The 19,592-nt window shown below is 33.0% G+C and overlaps 1 long non-coding RNA gene across 2 annotated transcripts; it reads right to left on the bottom strand.

Annotated features, from left to right (window-relative positions):
• Positions 1-17,940: 17,940 nt before the first annotated feature.
• LOC117907381 lies at positions 17,941-18,992 on the bottom strand. 2 transcript variants are annotated; one of them, XR_004649991.1, is made up of 2 exons: positions 18,640-18,992; positions 17,941-18,546 (listed from the first exon to the last, which is right to left on the bottom strand). It is a non-coding gene; the product is annotated as an uncharacterized LOC117907381 (long non-coding RNA). The 2 variants fall into 2 exon arrangements; XR_004649990.1 differs by having other exon boundaries at positions 17,941-18,549; positions 18,640-18,991.
• Positions 18,993-19,592: the final 600 nt, after the last annotated feature.

The raw sequence follows: 19,592 nt of genomic DNA, 5'->3' as shown, positions 1-19,592 counted from the left end.
CTTAAAAAGAAAAATGTAAATATGATTACAATGAATAGCAGGGTGGTAGCAAAAATAAATTTTGAAAATATTTTCTTATGTAGGGGTTTCACCAATTCCCCAAATTAATATACACGAATTTAGCCTAAAATTATCCCATTTATTTGAGACCACAAGCTTTGATTCGCGTTTTGTTCAAAACCAAAATTTTTGTTGAAAATTGAAAAGGATGCGAACCAATTAAGATATGGTTGCATATTATTTTTTTAAAAGAAAAGAGATTTTGATTCTAGAGGCTTTAAATGAATTTTTTTAAAAAAATCTTAAAAGGGTTTTTTGAGAAAAAGAGTTTTGTTTTAAAATAAAAGAAATTAACTTTTTAAAATAGCAAAAATAGAAAACAAAATATCAATCAAAACAAAAGGAAACAAAGATCACAAAATAAAAATTTTAGAAAATCATGTCAATTAAAGTGGTGAGAGTAAGGCCAACCTTCATAGGTTTCCAGTGGCCCTCAAAAAAAAGATTTGACCAATAATCACTAAGGCAATGAATTTATGACTTCCTAATCAAACAGATTAACAAAATTATCATCCAAAAAACTAACATTTAGTTTTGAAGAAATACATGAATAACTAGAATTAAACTAATTGGAATTAAAAATATAAACTTTACTTCACAAGATCAATTAAACTAAAGAATTAAGATCGATAACACGTTCAAATTAAAAATAAACTAGAATTTAAACTAATCGGAATTAAAAATATAAACTTTACCTTACAAGACCAATTAAACTAATAGATTTAAGATTAATAACTCATTCAAATTAAAAATAAACTAAAATTAAACTAATTGGAATTAAAAATATAAATTTTACCTCACAAGATCAATTAAACTAAAGAATTAAGATCGATAACATATTCAATTAAAAATAAACTAGAATTTAAACTAATCGGAATTAAAAATATAAATTTTACCTCACAAGATCAATTAAACTAAAGAATTAAGATCAATAACATATTCAAATTAAAAATAAACTAGAATTAAACTAATTGGAATTAAAAATATAAATTTTACCTCACAAGATCAATTAAACTAAAGAATTAAGATCAATAACATATTTAAATTAAAAATAAACTAATTGGAATTAAAAATATAAACTTTATTTAAACTTTCATGTAGATTAAAATAAACTAGCATAAAACTAATGAATTGCAATCATAAAAGAGAGACATTTAATCTAAGAAAAATAAAAGATTGTTCGAAATCGAGATTTAAAAGAATTTATCACAAACAATTAATTAAACTAATAGACTAAAACCTAAACTAAAAAAAAGAAATACTGTATCGAAAACCGAAAACTAACCTGTATTGTATCGAAAAAATACTCTCTTGATGTGTCAAAATGGCACCCCAATTAGTGTTTCAAGTCCTCTACTGCTCCCAAAAAAAAAAAAAACTCTTGCGCGTGTCCTCTCTAAAAAAGATTGCTCTTGTATGTGGATCTCTGCTCCAAAAGAAAAGTCCTCCGTGTGTTCTCTCTGTGACATGTTTATATGGCAGCACATTCCTTCTATATGGCAGCACATTCCCTCTATTGAATATTCTATTTCCTTTTTTAATGCACATGGATAAGGAAAGTGCATACATGGTGGCTCATTGGGAGATTCCCTCAAGGATGTAGCCACATCTCGTTTGGTAAGTGATACAAGTTGACTTTTCTTTCTAAAAAAAACAAAAAAGAATCCCCCTTACAGCCCACTATATGTGTGTTGTGCACAAAGTGGCCACTTCCTTTCTATTTTCATGCTATTTTCCTTTCTACTCATCCATCTGTACCGCAACGTTGCATTCTAAGGATACTTTCGATTTCATCAGCTGTCATATACTTGGATCTGAACTGTGGCCACCCAACATCACTCTTCCGACTGCTAGTATCCAAGCCCTGTTAAGAAAACCAATGATTCGGTCTACCTTTTTGCATTGACTTGGGTCTTTGATCCCTTAGATCACCTATCCCAAGCATTGCTTCATATTTGTTCATGATGGGTGGAGCTGGGGAAAGATGGGGATTAAATAGTTGGGGCTGCAACCCTAATAAATGACCAAATGAAGGTTGAACTAGATGATGTAGTCTATGCTGCTATGGCTACTGTTGCAGCATTAACCGTGGCTGTTGATGTTGCAGCATTAACTGTGGCTGCTGCTGTTACTGTAGCTGCAGCTGCTATGGCTGCTACTGTTCAGGATATGATGAAGTTCTGTATAGAGACTTCAATTCTGAGAGATGGACAGAAGAAGCATGGGGCTGTGATGACCATCTTTTGCCATCCAGAAGGCTTTCAGTCTCAAATATATGTTGATCAAACCAGTAATGTAGATCCTCTTGTACTCCCCAAGATGGTGCTCCTCATGCAAAACAAAATAAAATAAGATTAAAAAAATCAAAGGAAAAGAAAAGCAACTAATGAAAGTCATGAAATTGGTAATAAAGTGAAATACGATTAAAAGAAAATGAAAGAGAAAATGAGATATCAGATTGTACAATTCCATCATTCAATAAGGGGGTTGTATGCATATTTAATATCTAAACAATTCTAACAATTCTCTATTAAGTAGGTAAATAAATGAAAGAAAGAAAAATAAAAAAATAAAAACAAAACATAATAGAAATTAAAAAAATGAATAAATAAACAAATAAATAAATGAATAAACAAAGAAAATATAATCATCAAATGCATGCAATAATGATCAAGAGATTATATAAAAAGGTTGAGCCCCAATGAAGTGTTTAAGCGGGTCTAAGGTGAACCTAGGCGAGTTTAAGGTGTCTAAATGGGCCCAAAAATGTCTAAATTAGCCAAGGGTAATGCCTAAGTGGACCTAAAAGTGCACCTAAGAGCTATCCTAAGAAGGAATGAAAAGCTTAAGTCTAAATCAAAACTGCCAAAGGTCACAATAAGGGGTTAGGCAATCCCTCAACCAGAGTCTCTGAGGTGACTCAAGAAAGGTAAGTAGTGTGAGTAGTTATGGGCCACCAAGGAACTACTGTAAAGTATCAAATAATTATCTAATAGGTCATGTGCTAGGAGGGCAAAATTGAGGGTCTACAATGTGCCAAGATCTAGGAAAGAGATAAATAAGAGGAATACCTTTGGTTTTCGTGATCTATGACTCATTCGATGTTTTTTTTATTTTATTTTAATTTAATTTGATATGAGAACATCTAGATCACATATATGGTCACCTCATCTTTAAATTTACGTTTTTATATGTTATTGCTTCTATTGCTCATAGTTTTAGAGAGCCCTAGGAAAAAATTTACATGCACCCTAATGGTACAAGGATAAGAATGGGGATATCTAGGTATTCCTAACAGCTATAAGGGTGCTCAAACGACAAAGGAGAGAAATTGAGGGAAGGGTGCCCCAACACTACATGAGTCAATTCAAGAACCCTATTAAGGGTTGTACATGCTTAAGCGCTCTCCACATTGAATCAATCATTCTTTAAAGGGACCTTTAAATGCTCATAAGTAATTTTTGTTTTGTTTTTTTTTTGTTTTTTTGTTTTTAAACTTGTTACTTTTCTTGTATATCCTCTTTATTTTACTAGTGTTCCATTTTAAGGCATATAAAGAAGTAAATTTTATAAATTGTTTGCGAGTTAATTTGCCTCTATTGAATATATTTTCAAATTCCTTTAATAAATTGAAAGAATTATTATTATTATTATTATTTTGAGAGAAGACTGATATTATTTATAATTTTAAAAATTATAACATTATTTAACATATAATATTTTCATACTTATCATTAAAAATGAATGAGGAATTAAATATTTATGTTTATTTAATAAAACAAATTGAAAGATCCAACATTAATATATATGTTTTTTGGCAACACCTATTTTATGAAAAGATTATGTTATACATTTTTCTTTGCATAAATTAAATTCCGAAAATAGGATCTTACTCATATGGGCAGAATGGTGAGTGGACCATGGGTTTTTAGGCTTAAGCCTACCTCCACAATTTTTTGCATAATGAAGAGTGACCTAATGGGCTTTTAGGATTAAATAGCTCCTCCCTAATGTCTTAGATAAACTTAATAGAAGGTTAAAGTGTTGGGACTGAGCCCTTAAAAGTAAGACATGATGTAACAAAGTTAGACTTGACTATTCCCTTACTATCCCTTTTACACATTGATATTGATTTGAGCATTCAACCCATATCTCTTACGTTGTGCATGACTTGAGTGAATTAGGAGTTGCATAGAGGATACAAGTCATGGGTTCCTTGTAAATAGATAAGTTGTCCATAGTTAGTTTATGGATTTGAATAATCAAATAGAGACTGTAGTTCACTATCTCCTAAATGAAGGGATGACTTGTCTTAGCCGTTGAGATGGGTTTCCTATGGTGAGTGCACTAGTGTATTTGATGCACATTGGATAGGACTTACAATGAATTATGATGTAAGGCTATCAATTGTCATGATTCACTAAGCTACTATACTATATGAACTCTCAACCTTGAGAGGATATTGAGCTTATGCCAAAATCAACAGGAGATTTTGACCTATGGGTAAGACCCTAAAGTGGTCATATATCCCTATGAATTGGGTCACTATTTATAGAGGCTAGTGGCAATAGGAATTCTCAATAGAGAGACCATGATATCTCATGGGATTAAGACAAGGTGTCCCCTAAGATGATCCAAAAGACACGTGATTAAGAAATTTTTGGCTATAGTAATTCCTTTAGTGGAATTTGGCATATGCTTCTTAGAGTTAGAGTATGTTAGTTGATTACATAATAAGTGGGATATATAACTCAAGGATTGGAAAGGTAATCTTGATTGGTGATAACACTACTTTGTTATATTACAAACACTAGTTCAGAAGGAGTTTATATGATTCTTTTTAATTTTTTCTGCATATCTTATTATTGATTAGCTCTCCATCTGTCTCTTTTCTTTCCATCATACTTAGATATTGGAATTATCTTTGGTTATTATGGATGCATATGCCACACAGATTGTTGATTATCATTAATTGGATGATTATTGAAGATGATTGATTGTTTATGCTTAAGGTTATTTCATTCATTGTTTCACCTATTGTTTTTATTCATTTAGTTTAGACCTCTTTGATATCATATGAGATGAGACCTTGCACCACTTGGTATATTTCGTTTGGTTCTCTTTATTTGATTGTTTCTTTGAGATATTTGAGTTTAGGTTTAGGTATTGCTTCTCACACATTCTCACACACCTATTCTTGTTTTAGTTTGATTCTCTTAGTTTCATCCTAAGATCTTATGTGAGTTGATTGCTTCAAAATATTTTTTTCAAGGGTTTTCCCATAAAAATTTGATTTTCCTATTTTCCAAGTTCATCTTAGATCTTTAGGTTATAAAAAATCTTTTTATTTTTATTTATTTATTTTTAAAAAAAACATGTAACCATGTTTTGATTGGTATGCGCTATTCGTATTGGTTTTCATTGTTCATGGCACCAAATAAAATGGAATGATTCATTGCCTTGATGAACTTACTAATGATCATATGAGGTTAAGGATGCATGGATTAAATTTGGGTATATTGAATTAGGACTTGGTGAGGCCCTACATACTTTCAACTTTTCAAAAGTCTATTGCCAGTGTTCATTGTGTCATTGACTTGAGACTTGAAAAATTGGAATTCAATGGCTTAGGATTTTTCTAAAATTATTTTTAAGTTCAATTCTTAACCTTTTAAACTTGTCAATCAAATTTAATCTAGGTTCAAAATCATTTTTTAATGAAGAGATTTAAATCGATTTTTACACATTCAATTTTAACCTTGTTCTGGATACCCAAACTAATATTGCAACAATAAATTAATTTTCAACTCCCTTAATTTGTTTGATATTTTTCTCATTAATCTACACTTTGTAAATTTAATTTAGGACTCTACTTTGTTGAAAACCAATTCCCCAAGTAGGAGAAAAAAAAAATTCCTACACCTATTGCACTCACCCTATTTCATACTCAAGGGTTGTTTGGCTTAATTTAAAAATTATTCTTGTGTGATTTAATTATGCTGTTATTTTTCTTGTAATAGAGATATTTGAACATATTTTACATTTTTTTCTTGATTTTATTATGCCTCTAGATTAGTCAAACAAATTTGTTTTGATATATTATTGAAATTTTCTCTATTATGGACCAATTTGAGTTTCTTGAAATCTACTATTAAATGAGACACAATTAAATAATTTGACCCTTTGGTTTGTAATCTAGACATGCAATGTAGGAGATGTTGTCCAATTTTTTTCATTATGAAATTCCACTTCTAGATATTTTTTTATGATTTATTTTGTAAACTCTACTATTCTGGTCATATGTCGATAGTTTTATACAATGTCCTTGTTGTGATTTAATATGGTATTAATTGACATATAATTAGATAATTTGGGCTTTTGGGTTGTGATATAGATATATTGAATATGTTGTCCAATTTTTTTCATGATGATGAAAATTTTTCTCTAGGTATTTATTTAGGATGTATTTTGAAAATACCCTTGTTTTGCCTTGTTTATGATATTTTGTATGTTTTTTATAATTTGATCTCCTTTGTGCATGATTACTACTCAAAAAGTGCTATTTGATAGCTTGAAATTAACTCTTTTAAATACTTTTGAATAGTAGTTATCACCTTTTAATCCAATTAACATATTAAGGACCCTTGCAATCAATTCTAATCAAATTGTGTTAAGTTTTGGTGTTTTGATAGCTTTTTGATCACCAAAGCAATTCGTGATTGAGGAGAGTTCTTTGGAATCCATGGCAAAGCAATGGAAAGCTCAGAAACATGAAGAACCGAAGCTTTGAAATCCTTTGCCATAAGCAAATCCGGAATACAAGGAGCAAAAAATGTTCGGACAGGGCGTCCAGACACACCATCGGTTGGCGGCGGAAGTCAATAATCCGGACAACATATCCGGATAGTATGTGCTATCGTCCGGGTGTGATGTTCACGAGTGCCGTGTGCTTCTCCCTGAGGGAGTCCGGATAGGAGAGCGCATCACATATCCTCTGGGGGAATCCGGATGGAGTTGCTTCGGATAGCGACACGCGGCATAGCTCAGTCCACCTGGGTAGGAATTTCGTGCGCCGACATTTTACATCCGGATATCTCACAACCAGATGGAAGAGAAGGACGTTTTCAACTTCTCCGGTCAGGCATGTCCGGATCCTCTGATAGTGTTCACCCGGAGAGCATCCGCGGTCGACATTTCAGATTACCCGGATTTGCACAGTGCCACGGTGTTCTCCTGAAGCTTCCCGATATTTGCCACCGACTAAGTTAGATTTTTTCTCTCAAGATATTTTGTGTAAATTTCTATTTTCTCCTTGTAATCAGTCAAAGATATATTTCTTAGAGAATATCTTCTCTTTATATATCTTTGAACCAATGTAAAAAAAATATATAGAATATATCAGATATAGAATCGACGAACAAAGCACTTGCTTTGTTCTTCCTTCATATTTTTGTTTTCTCGTTAGTTTTCTTTCTAGCCAATCAAACTTTGAGGATTTTTCCTCAGAGGATGAGAGGCTAGGCTCTTTGTCTCTTGGAGTGAAGAAAGCTGGGTAAGTTTCCACATGCATAAATTGGAAGTTTTGTTGTTTTAGTTTTTAATGAAGAGAAAGTGTGACCCGTTAATGGTTTTTATCTTTTTAGTTAACTTAAAACGCCTTTAACTCACCTGGGCCAACACTTGATAAGGCAAGTGATCTCCGTTCATTGAGATGCACTAGTTTATCTTTTGAGAGCCTTTGGGAGGTGGTTTGAAGGTGGGATTTTCTAGAATAGCCAACACTTGGTAAGCTTTTGGACTCTAAGAAGACATCCATTAGTTATCTCTTGCGAGCTTGAGAAGGGAAATCCAAGGTTAAAGATCACCTTGAATGGCAAATGCTAGGTGAGAGGCACGAGCCATTGCAAGTTGCATCAGTGAGAGGGATTTAGTGTTTGAACCCATTAAAGGGAAGCATCTGTACCACACCGGTTAGAGAATTAACTATATGTTAATTCTCTAATGCGAGGAAAAGAAACAAGTGATCGAAACTCTCTTTTTGTATGAGGAATCTGAGCCTAGTGATCTGAAACTCCAAGAAACACTTTTCTTAGTAAGTAATTTCCATTACTTTATTTTTGGTTAGTTTAAAACCAAACCTTTTTCATTTAAACATCTTTATGTTTTCTTTTAAAACTAACCTTGAAATGAAAAGACATCAATTCATCTTTGGATTAATATCAATTGTGGAGTGAAAACCCATCCCAGTGAACGACCCTAGAGCCACTATGCTATGCTAGCTAAGGCTATCCTGGTACATGGTGTAATAGGTTATAAATTTTGTTGATTACTCCTTTCTGAGGACCACAATCAAGGGACACCAGCTGGACACGAATCAAATGGCACCACTGTCAGGGACCATTGAGAGGACATGAATCAGCTGAGACACCAATTGGGAAAGAATCAGTGCATGCTAATGACCTCCTTAGATTGTTGATTCATATTATAGATATATTATACACACTTGTTGAACCTTTCTTTGGATTGAAATTCTTCATTTGGTATTTTATTTAGATTAATTTTTGTAAGAGGATATGTGTTAACTAATTCTAAATTTTTTAAAGCATGATTATTTTAACTTGTTTCCTTTTATTCATACCACTTCAATTTTTTATTTTATGATTTGATATATGTTATATATGTTGTGGAATTTAGACAATGATTTTATTTTCATTATTATTAATTGTGAGTTAACCCAATTGTTTTATGAAAGGGTTTTGCATGTTATCAATGTGCACTTCCTCTTCTCATTATATACTTGTTTCTATTAATATGCATGCTTTGTTCTCATGATTGTTACATCTTGTTTTGTCTTGTTCATATATTATTCTTTCATTATTTCTTGATTTAGGTGAAATGCATGTTGTGTATGTTATGGGATTTTTGTTATATATTACTTGTGAATTAACTCCATTGTTTTATGAAAGTATTCAACATGCTATTAAGATATGCTCATTCTTTTCCTTGATTATTAATTCTTGGTGCATAACTTGTTTGAGTGATGTAAAATATGCTCTTATTATAGTGTTGATCGTACATCCCTTGATTTTTGGTATCCGCATGATTTACCAATCAATTGTCATAATTACCTCAACTTGATTAGTAGAGACCTTTATTTAAAGCTTATAGAGGTGCTACCATATGGTACCTTTCTAATAGGTAACCTGACTCTCATACTTAGACTTGATTTTCAAAGACATGTTTTTCCGAATAAGGAGTCATTTTTAGGGTTTTATTTCTTATTTTATTTTCCCTTTAAAAAATAAATAAAAACAAGTGATGATTCCAATTTTTATAAAAATCATTTTTTCACTAAAAAGCAAGTCTTACCATTGATTGGAGAGCACATGAAAAATGTAAGTCTACACATACGTTGGCTACTAAAACCAAGCTGAATTTCATAACCCCTACAGAATATTCAACAAACTATGAACCCTCATTGAAGATGACTAAGGCCTAAAATAGAGCTATAGTGAGTTCTAACAATTCATATTGATCATAGCCTAACAAAATTTATAGTATTGATGAAAAAGATAATTGGAAAACCTTAGTCCCATCACCTTTACGTATCAATGGCCCAATTAAGCTAATGTTGATAGCAAGACTCACAATTAATCAACCTAGGTCCTTACAAATGATTTTCCACACCTAAACCTTTTTATATGTTCTTTTCATTATAACATAGAAACTTCTAACGTTACCACTTTTGGGGAAAATTTGCCTCTTAAAGTGGTATTTATCAACCTTGCTCTTATGAAGCCATTTGGTTCCAATCTAATCCATTTATTGCTTATAGGTAGGTGTATGCTTATGGTACCTAACCCCCCACCACCCTCCCCCACCACCCTCATTTTTATTTTATTTTATTGTTAGATTATGGTTACCTATTGTTGCAACAAAAAATGGTTGGCTAGGTGGATATTGTCAATTAGGTGTTGAACTAGCAGGTCCTATAGATTCTACCTATTTAGATCCTAGCCCGTCATCCTAAGAATTCATATATTAGACTTTCAATAGTTTTTTTCTATAAACCTACTTGTTTTATCTAATAGGGAACTCTCAATTTTTCCAGGCAGTTAACTCCCTGTTGACCCACATGACCAAAAAGGCATAGTAAATTCCCTTCTAAAGCTACTTGCTAACAATATCTTATGGCTTCAATGCCATAAAAATGGGCTAAAGTTTTATTTGGCCAAAACATATTGTAACTACTTACTTATGTTGAACACCACTGGAATCACCACCACAACGCCTATCTTGGGATCATGCCAACTATTGAAGAACCACCCATGAGCACTCCTACCGGATATAGAAGGCCTTTCCTTAAAGTTTTCTCTTGATGAAGTCTTCAAATTGAATGGAGAGCTTGATGAAACAACCATATTGAAGGAACTCATTGAAATTGTAACCCACATGGCTTTCTCCAATGGTAATTATAGTGTTCCACTATCCTGGAAAAATGCAAAGGCTGTATGTAATCGATTGTTATGATAACAATGAAGATTGCACTGAGAGATTACCAACAATTATAAAAAATATGATGAAAACTATCAGTTTTAGCTCAAGCTGAATAAGATTTATATTGTTGACTGGTTTGAGTTTACAAAAAATAGTAGAAAAGTTAAGATGTTTCCAAGCGATCTTATAAGAATTTGATGCATTGGTTTGTAACAGTGATAGGGAAATTACTATCCATGGAGGGATTTGGTAGCTAATTTGGACTATGAATAGTTGTACTAAAAAACAAGTGTAATTCCTTTTAGATAATAAAATATGATGGCATAAAAAGAAACATTTATACTAGTTCATTTGGCCACATTGCATCAATGTGGATCAAATAATCCATCATGTGTAGATTCAGAGATGGATAAAATTGCTTTTTACCCTTATTTTTATGTAAAGAATCTAGTAAGCACATGCGCAGTGTGGATGGCCTAATGAGACTATTAGATCAATGGATGACATTGTGGAGTATGATAATAATCAACAAACCCTCGAGCACAACATCTCATCCACACTAGAATAACACTAGAATAACCTCTCAAACCTACCACTTGTTACATTGTTAGATGTACTCATAAGTGGTTGTTTAGTTGAAGTTTTGTTACAAGCTCTCATATAAATAGTTAAACAATATCGGATGTAAGAATTGATTCTTTTATAATCTGAACGTGAAGCTCTTTCATGGTATCAAAGCCTACATCCACATTTTCATATTTTTTTTCTCTTTATTCTCTCAACCAAATTGATCCAGTTGTAAGCCTACTCATCCACAAAGAAACAAAAATCGAACATGAACACCTCAATTCAATATTCCAACCCACCAACCATTCCAAATATTATTTCATCACAGCAACAGAACATGGTTTAGTCACTACACATGATAAATCGTCCTTTTCCCATAAAGTTGGATAGAAACAACCACATTCTTTGGAAAACCCAAATGGAAAATGTAATGTATGCTAATGCGTTTGAAGAACATATTAAAGGATTAAGGACTTATGCTCCCAATACCAACACAGCCGATGCAATCAATCCAAAATTCCTCACCTAGCGTTGCTTTGATCATATGATTCGGAGTTGGATCTGTTCCTTCCTAACTTCTGAAATCATGGGACAGATAATTGGATATCAAATATCCAATACAACATGGACTACTCTTGAGAAAAAAATTTCAACATCATCTAAGGCAAAAAGAATGTAGCTTAGGCTTGCATTCCAAGTACCTAGAAAGGATCTTTATCAATGATGGAATATATCCTCAAATTGAAGACATTAGCTGATAACCTTGTTGTAATAAGAAAACCAGTCACTGAACAAGATCAAATCTTGCAACTTCTTGGAGCCCTAGGAGCCAATTACAACTCTATTGTAATTAACTTCCCTAATAGCCTATGATGATAATGTAATTCTACATTCTGTACATAGTATCTTGCTCACTCATGAGCAACTCCAAAATTCAAAACCAAAAGATGAGGCTATTGCAACACATATTGTTGCCTAAGGGCATCCTTTTCATTCAAGTGGAACTCAAAATGGAAAGTCCACCACTTCATCTCATCATTAGAATACCAACTATCACACTCAAGGATGGGGTAAATCATGTGGTCGTGATCAAGGTCATCATACATAGCATTCTGGTGATAGACCACAATGTCAACTTTGTAGCAAACATGGTCATATTGTGGTATCCTGTTATCATAGGTTTGACATTAATTTTCAAGGACTCAATAACTTATCTACAAACTCTACTAAGCCTTCATTTACAGCACCAAATCAGTACATTCTAGCAATGATAGCCTCATCCATTCCAAGTCTCAATGATTCTTAGCTCCTTGACATTGGTGTCAGTCATCATTTTTCGCACAAGAAGGAAAATATCTCCAATTCACAACCTTATCAAGGCAAGGATACGATCACTATTGGCTAAGGTAAGAAACTCTCCATATCACATGTTGGTTCTAAGCATCTTTACATCCCTCATAAACTATTTCATTTAAAAGATGTATTTTAGGTTCCTCGCCTTACCATAAACCTTATCAGCATATCAAAATTTTGTACTAACAACAACTCGTTTCTTGAATTCCATCATCACTTCTTTCTTATCAAGGTCAAGAAAACCAAGAAGACTCTTCTTCAAGGACTATTGAACATGACCTCTACAAATTTCCCATTGTCAACCCCTCCTCAACGATCTCTTCATTCAACCACCTAGCATTCACCATCTAGTCCACAAATGAATTCTCTAAATGACATCAATGACTAGGCCACCCAATTGTACCAGTTTTAAAACAAATTCATGTTTATTGTAACATTTCTTGTAATAATAATAATTTACACCATATACATCCAAAGCCTCCTATTTACTTTAATTGATCCACGCGGATTTATGGGGCCCTGCTCCTACTCTCTCCACCACAGGAGCCAAGTATTTTCTCATCTTTGTAGATGACTTTTCCAGGTTCACCTATATATATATATATATCTTACACTCTAAAGATCAGGTGTCTTCTATGTTTCTTCAATTTAAAACTCTGGTAAAAAATCAGTTTAATTGTTTTATCAAAAGCCTCTAATATGATGATGAATGAGAATTTAAAGCCCTTGCACCTCACTTTGCAAGATCTGGAATTCAACACTGTTATTCTTGTCCATATACATCATAACAAAATAGAAGAGTTGAAGGGAAATTTTGCCATATTGAGATCGGTTTAGTTATTCTCAACACTACCTCATTACCCCACAAATTTTGGGCCTATGCTTTTCAAATAGCCATGCACCCTATCAACTCTATGCCCATACCTGTTCTTGCTAATTTATCTCACTTTCAACTCATTTTTCAGAAACCACCAGATTACTAGTTTTTTAAAACCTTTGGTTATTTATGCTATCCATTCTTATGACTCTATATCTCCAACAAATCTCTTCCTTAATCAGCTCAATGCATTTTTCTTAGTTACAATTTATCTCATAAAGGCTAGTGCCTTCACCCATCCACAAATCAAGTATATATCACTCGACATGTCATTTTTTACGAGTCCATATTTCTATTCCAAAGTCTTGGATGGTCAATAATCACTCCAATAGTCCCTAGCTTCATTCCTTATCAAACCATAACTACTTCATCAGTATTAGCACCAACTATTTCTTTTCCTAATTATTTTTCTATAAATGTACCATCTTTATCTGTCTCCCATTCTACTATTTGACCTGTCATTCCAATACCATTCCATAATACATCCAACAATTCTTCCAACCCTTCTAAAACCAACTACCATCCTATGATAACATGGTCTAACGCTAGCATCATCAAGAAGGCCTATGTTGTCTCCTCACCTATTGAGCCACGCACATTCAAACAAGTCATGACAGATCAAAACTAGTGCCAAGCGAAAAATCAAACATGGACCCTTATTCCATCACCCCCTCAAACAAACATTATTTGTTGCATATGGATTTTTAAACTCAAATATCAACTAGATGGCAACATTGATTGTTATAAAGCTAGGTCAATTGCCAAAGGTATTATCCAAACTCAGGGCATTGATTATTTTGAAACTTTTAGCCCAATTGTTAAGCCTTCAACCATTCGAATTGTCATTAATATTGCTTTGTATTCACATTGGTCAATACATTAACTAGACATTCAAAATGCCTTTCTTAATGAGGATCTTTAAGAGCAAGTATATACTCATCAACCACCTGGCTTTGTAAATCCGTAATTCTCATCTCATGTTTGTCATCTCAACAAGGTACTTTACGGGCTCAAACAAGCTCCTAGAGCTTGGTTCACTAAACTCAACAACCATTTAGCCTCATATGGATTTCTATGCTCCTAAGCTGATACTTCATTATTTTTTCATCATTTAGCTGTTGATCTTACTCTTCCACTTATCTATGTTGATGACATTTTGATCACTAGTAGCACTACTCAAGTATTTCAATTTATCAAGCATCTCAACAACAATTTTGCTCTTCAAGACCTTGGAAACCTCAATTATTTTCTAGGAATTGAGGTCATTCATAAATCTAATTCACTGCATCTTGGTCAACATAAGTATGTTCAAGACCTTTAAAGAACAAAAATGGTAGACACCAAACCAACACTCACACCTAGAGCTCTTGGCAAATATGTCTTTCTTACTAATGGTGATCCAGTAGCAGATATCTCCCTATATTGCAGCACAGTGAGAGCGTTTCAATATCTCATGATCACCCATCTAGATATCTCATTTGCAGTGAATAAGGCATGCCGATTTGTGGCACAACCAACCACAACACACCGGCTTGTCACCAAACGGATCCTTAGGCACCTCAAAAGTACCCTCTCTCATGGCATATCACTATATGCATATTCAACATTTGATCTCCATGGCTATAGAAATGCAGATTGGGCGTCATGTCCTGATGATCGGTGCATCACAGGGGGATACTGTCTCTTTCGCGGTCTCAATCTCGTCTCCTGGTCCTCATTAAAACAAAAAAAGTCTCTTCAAGTAATGATGAATTAGAGTATAGGGCACTTACATCTCTCACAGCTGAAATTGAAGGAATCATGCATCCCACAAATTGTAACTCCATTGATATGGTGTGACAACAAAAGTGTTGTTGCCTTGGCTGCTAATCTAGTTTTCCATGCCCGGTTCAAACATATAGAAATAGACCTCCATTTTATCCGAGACAAGGTGCTTCATCATGAATTCAATATTCAGTATATTCCCTCCAATGAATAGATGGTCGGTATCTTCACCAAGCATCTATCAAGTTCTCAGTTCATCACACTTTGCAGCAAGCTATCTGTTGTTCCACACCTTGTGGGCTTTGTAGGAAGAGTGTAAATAATTTCTATTTTTATTTTTGGAAATTACTTTTAATTTATTTTATTTTATTCTATTAATCTTATATTTTTGGGAAGTGTCCTATTGAGAATTATTTTTTATTTTATTATATTATATTTTATTTTATTCTATTAGTGTTATATTTTTTGGAAGAGTTCTATTGGGATTGTGCTAGTGGAGTTTCATTCCTTTTATAAGTAGATTCTCCTTCTACTTTGTGTCATCTCCTAATTACAAGTAGATTCCTTTTGGGACTGTGTTAGTGGCCTATAAAAGTAGGTCACCTCTCTCTATACTTGAATACCAAATTTTCAGAGAATTTTTTTAGGGAGTATTTTCATAGATCTATTTGGAGGAATTTATTCAAAAACCCTAGTTGTACACATCTCGTTTTCAGAGTGCACCCAAGACAAGATCTAGTTGTTGAATCCTAAAGGTAGACCACTGGTACCCTAGTGCACTGAGTTCGTCTTCGAGGAGGGTGGATCTATTTCAAGGATAGTGCTTGTCACACCTCAGCAGATAAGTTTTTCTTTTTATTCATTCTGTTCTTTGTTTGTGTCTTTTGTTTCCATACCCTTAAATTCCAACAAGCTTATGGGGAGATGATAACAGTTAACAAACCCTTAACTCATCCAGACTAGAACAACACCAGAATAACCTCTCAAACCTACCATTTGTTACACTGTTACACGTACTCATAAGTGGTTACTTAGTTGAAGTTTTGTTACAAGCTCTTGTATAGATTGTTAAACAATATTAGATGTAGGAACTAATTCTTTTACAAAACTTAACCTGAAACTCTTTCAAAATATGTAATGTGTATAGTTGCAGGCACTACTCTTATAAAGTGAAACCATGAGCTAAGGTAAGATTATTACTAATCACTCCTTGTGAAAAAATTGCAGAGGCTAGTACCTCAAATATGAACTAGTTGATGCTCTAGTACTATATTTATAATAGGAATTTAAACAAATGAATGACAAACTCGAGAATTGATGGCCTACACCAAAAGAATGTGAATGAGAGGTTTTTATTGTAGTCTTGTCCATATGCAAATTCTATCAAGGTTGAATGTGGTAAACTTATTTGCATCAAGGGCCCAAGACTTAGGTAAGATCTCTTTCCTATACATATGGCACACAAAAAACACTACTAACTCTTTTGAATATGTTTTTTGCAAAACTCTCTTAGTTAGGTGGAGAATTGACACTCTCTAAAATGGTGGTGTTTGCTTAGAAAATATGGGATACAAATTATGAAGACCTACTTGTTGGACTCCACAAGGCCATAATTCTAAGAGGTTTGGTGAAGAATGGTAGGAAGAAGATTCTTTGCAGTGAAGATAGTTTCAAAAGGGAAGACATGATCCCACAAGATAGCCCTAGCATTATCTTTATAGAGGAGGGTTATGAAGCTAAGGATATTTGTGCAGCTCTGTTGGCCTTGGGGATCAAGTGATTTGTTTTCCTCTTTATATTATATTTTCTCATTCTTCAAGTTTAGATGCATATAAATTTCGTATATAATGTAAAAGCCAAATTCTAAGTATTTGATATAAGAAGCATTTATATGTTTAAACTAGTTTTATATGTCTAAACGAGTGTATATATGATACTTCTCATAGTGATGAATCACAAATTTAGCACATCTAACACATTTCAGACTTAGTTATCAGATTTAAGAACCAAATAATAATACAAAGGTAACTCTATGTATGGCCATTGCTAAGCACAATGCTATGCAATTTCAATTTTCATTTGTTCACAATAATGATTTTTCAATCCTTGCAAAGCACAATGCCTATCAATCTTTAGGACCAGTTGTGCAATTCCATATAGATATAAAACTCAATTCAAATTAAAAGTATTAATTTGTAATAGTTCTATAAAATAATATAATATGTGGGTTATGATACCTATCAATCTTCAAACCACCAAAATCAAATTTCCAAAACAATAATTAAACAAAATCTATAATAAAAAAAAAAAAAAAAAACAAACAAACAATATATATATATATATATATATATATGGAATAGTCTAAACAACATAATATTTGAAGGAGTTTCATACTAACCATTTAATTAAATATATGCTTGCAACCACTTTTTTCTACAACTAAAACTTGTATGGTTGCGGCAGCTCATTGCTGCAACCATAAGGATCCAATTGTGACGACAAACTGCTGGCCACAATTATAAGCCTCCATGTGACTGCAAGCTGACCTTGCCCACTGCTATAGGTGGTGATGTGGGTCTACAGCATAATAATGGATGCAATAGTAGCCATGTTAATTGTGCACCCACGTCTGATTTGTTTAATATATTATTATTAAAAGTATACTATTATTATTATTATTTGGTTTTCGCTTCCAATTAATATATTGTTTAATATATTTCTATTTGTTTAATATATATATAATTAAATATTTAAATAAATATTGCAATAATTATATATTAAATAATTAAATGCAAAAAACTAAAATAATGAATTTACACAAGTAGACAAACCGGCCAAAGAAATGATTAATAAGGTAGATCAGAGAATCTGCTCGAGCAAACACCACATTTTTTCCAAATTCAAAAACATTCATAACCAAAAACAAAAAATCACGGAGAATCAACCATCAAAATATAAGTAGTATCTTCTTCTGTGGAGGAAGGGTTCAAACATCTAGAACAGGATTTGGAGTTTCTGGTGAGGTGGGATTGAGCTCAAAGACGAAGAGGATCTCCTACCTTGAGCTTCTTGGATTCATAGTACTCATGCCAACCACATCCCCAGCTTAACCGATGCCCCGCTTGGTAATCTAAGTTTCACTGGCCACCACCTATTCAGTGGATCTCTGAGAGCTTATGCTGCCTTAGTTATGATATCATTTGATCTCCAAAATTCTCTGGGGATATTCTGCCCCACCCAACTCAAATATTAATTAGGCCATGTCTCAGTGAATATATATCATCTTTGATATGATTTAAACAGAAAAATAAACCCTGAGATGGAAAAGAGAAGGCAAAAGCTGACCAGATAAGGGTAACCACGGTCGTAGTTGGTTGGTGTGATTGTTGTTGTAAAATAGGGTCTCCTGGGGGCAGAGGAAGCAGTTGCTGCTGCATGTGGCCTTTGTCAATTGCTACATCGGAAAATTAAAAAGAAAAAACAAATAATAATAAGGGAACAAGTATCTATTTAGAACTCACCTATGAGCTGCTTGGCATGGTCATGGGAGGAGTTGTATTCTCTCTGTCTTTCTTTAGTAGCAAAATAACATCTTTGCGAATAACATCACTGTATAGGTCAGATTTATGAAGCTTTATTGCTTTCCTTTTTTTCTTTCCACATACTGAACCAATCTGGAAACCCTCCTGTTCAAGAACAGAATCAAGCAACTGGCCTAGAGTGGAGCATGTAATCTGCAGCAACAAAAGAGTACTAATGAGTCAACCATGCATTGCTTGAATTTATTCATAGGAGCAAACATATTCTGAAGATGTCTCGATTCTGGTATAAATCACAAATTCCAAACAGATAAACCAATACAGAAGCTAACAAGATTTCCTCGGGAGTTCCTCAGGTTTCATGGAACATCGAACTTTAGGCACATTCTTATCAAAAGTATATAACAATGTGAGTAGGACAAGTAGCAAGCTAACTAGGAAAATTCTAAAACAAACCACTACTCTGTTTTCTGGATTTATTCGTAAGTGGTGTCATCTTACAGGCTTAAAAGACCACAGAGAATTAAGTAAATAGTCGTACAGAACTTTGAGACAAAATTAGCTACTAAGTTTTAAGAAGTATAACTATGAAACTATTACCTACCTAAAACTATTAATAAATATATTGGTTATATTTATTAATAATAGTTTAATAACTTATCATGTGAACTTGAAAAGTTTTAGGTTATATTTGGTTATATGGAAATAAAAGAAATATTAAAAAAAAAAAAGAGGTATTGTGATGTTTAGTTTCATTATAGAAAATATAAAAGAAAATTAAATATAATTAAAATTTTATAATTAAATTTTAAGCTAAGATGGATAGGAATAAAATTTCCAACAAACAACAATAAAAGTTAATGTCCTAACAATAGTATAATTTCCAACCATCTTTATTATCAAACATAAATTTTGTTCTAGTTCTTGATGATTGA

Source organism: Vitis riparia, chromosome 18 (assembly GCF_004353265.1).
Source record: "Vitis riparia cultivar Riparia Gloire de Montpellier isolate 1030 chromosome 18, EGFV_Vit.rip_1.0, whole genome shotgun sequence".
NCBI classification, from domain to species: Eukaryota; Viridiplantae; Streptophyta; class Magnoliopsida; order Vitales; family Vitaceae; genus Vitis; species Vitis riparia.
The sequence above is the reverse complement of the archived record's forward strand: the minus strand, read 5'-3'. Positions and strand labels throughout refer to the sequence as shown.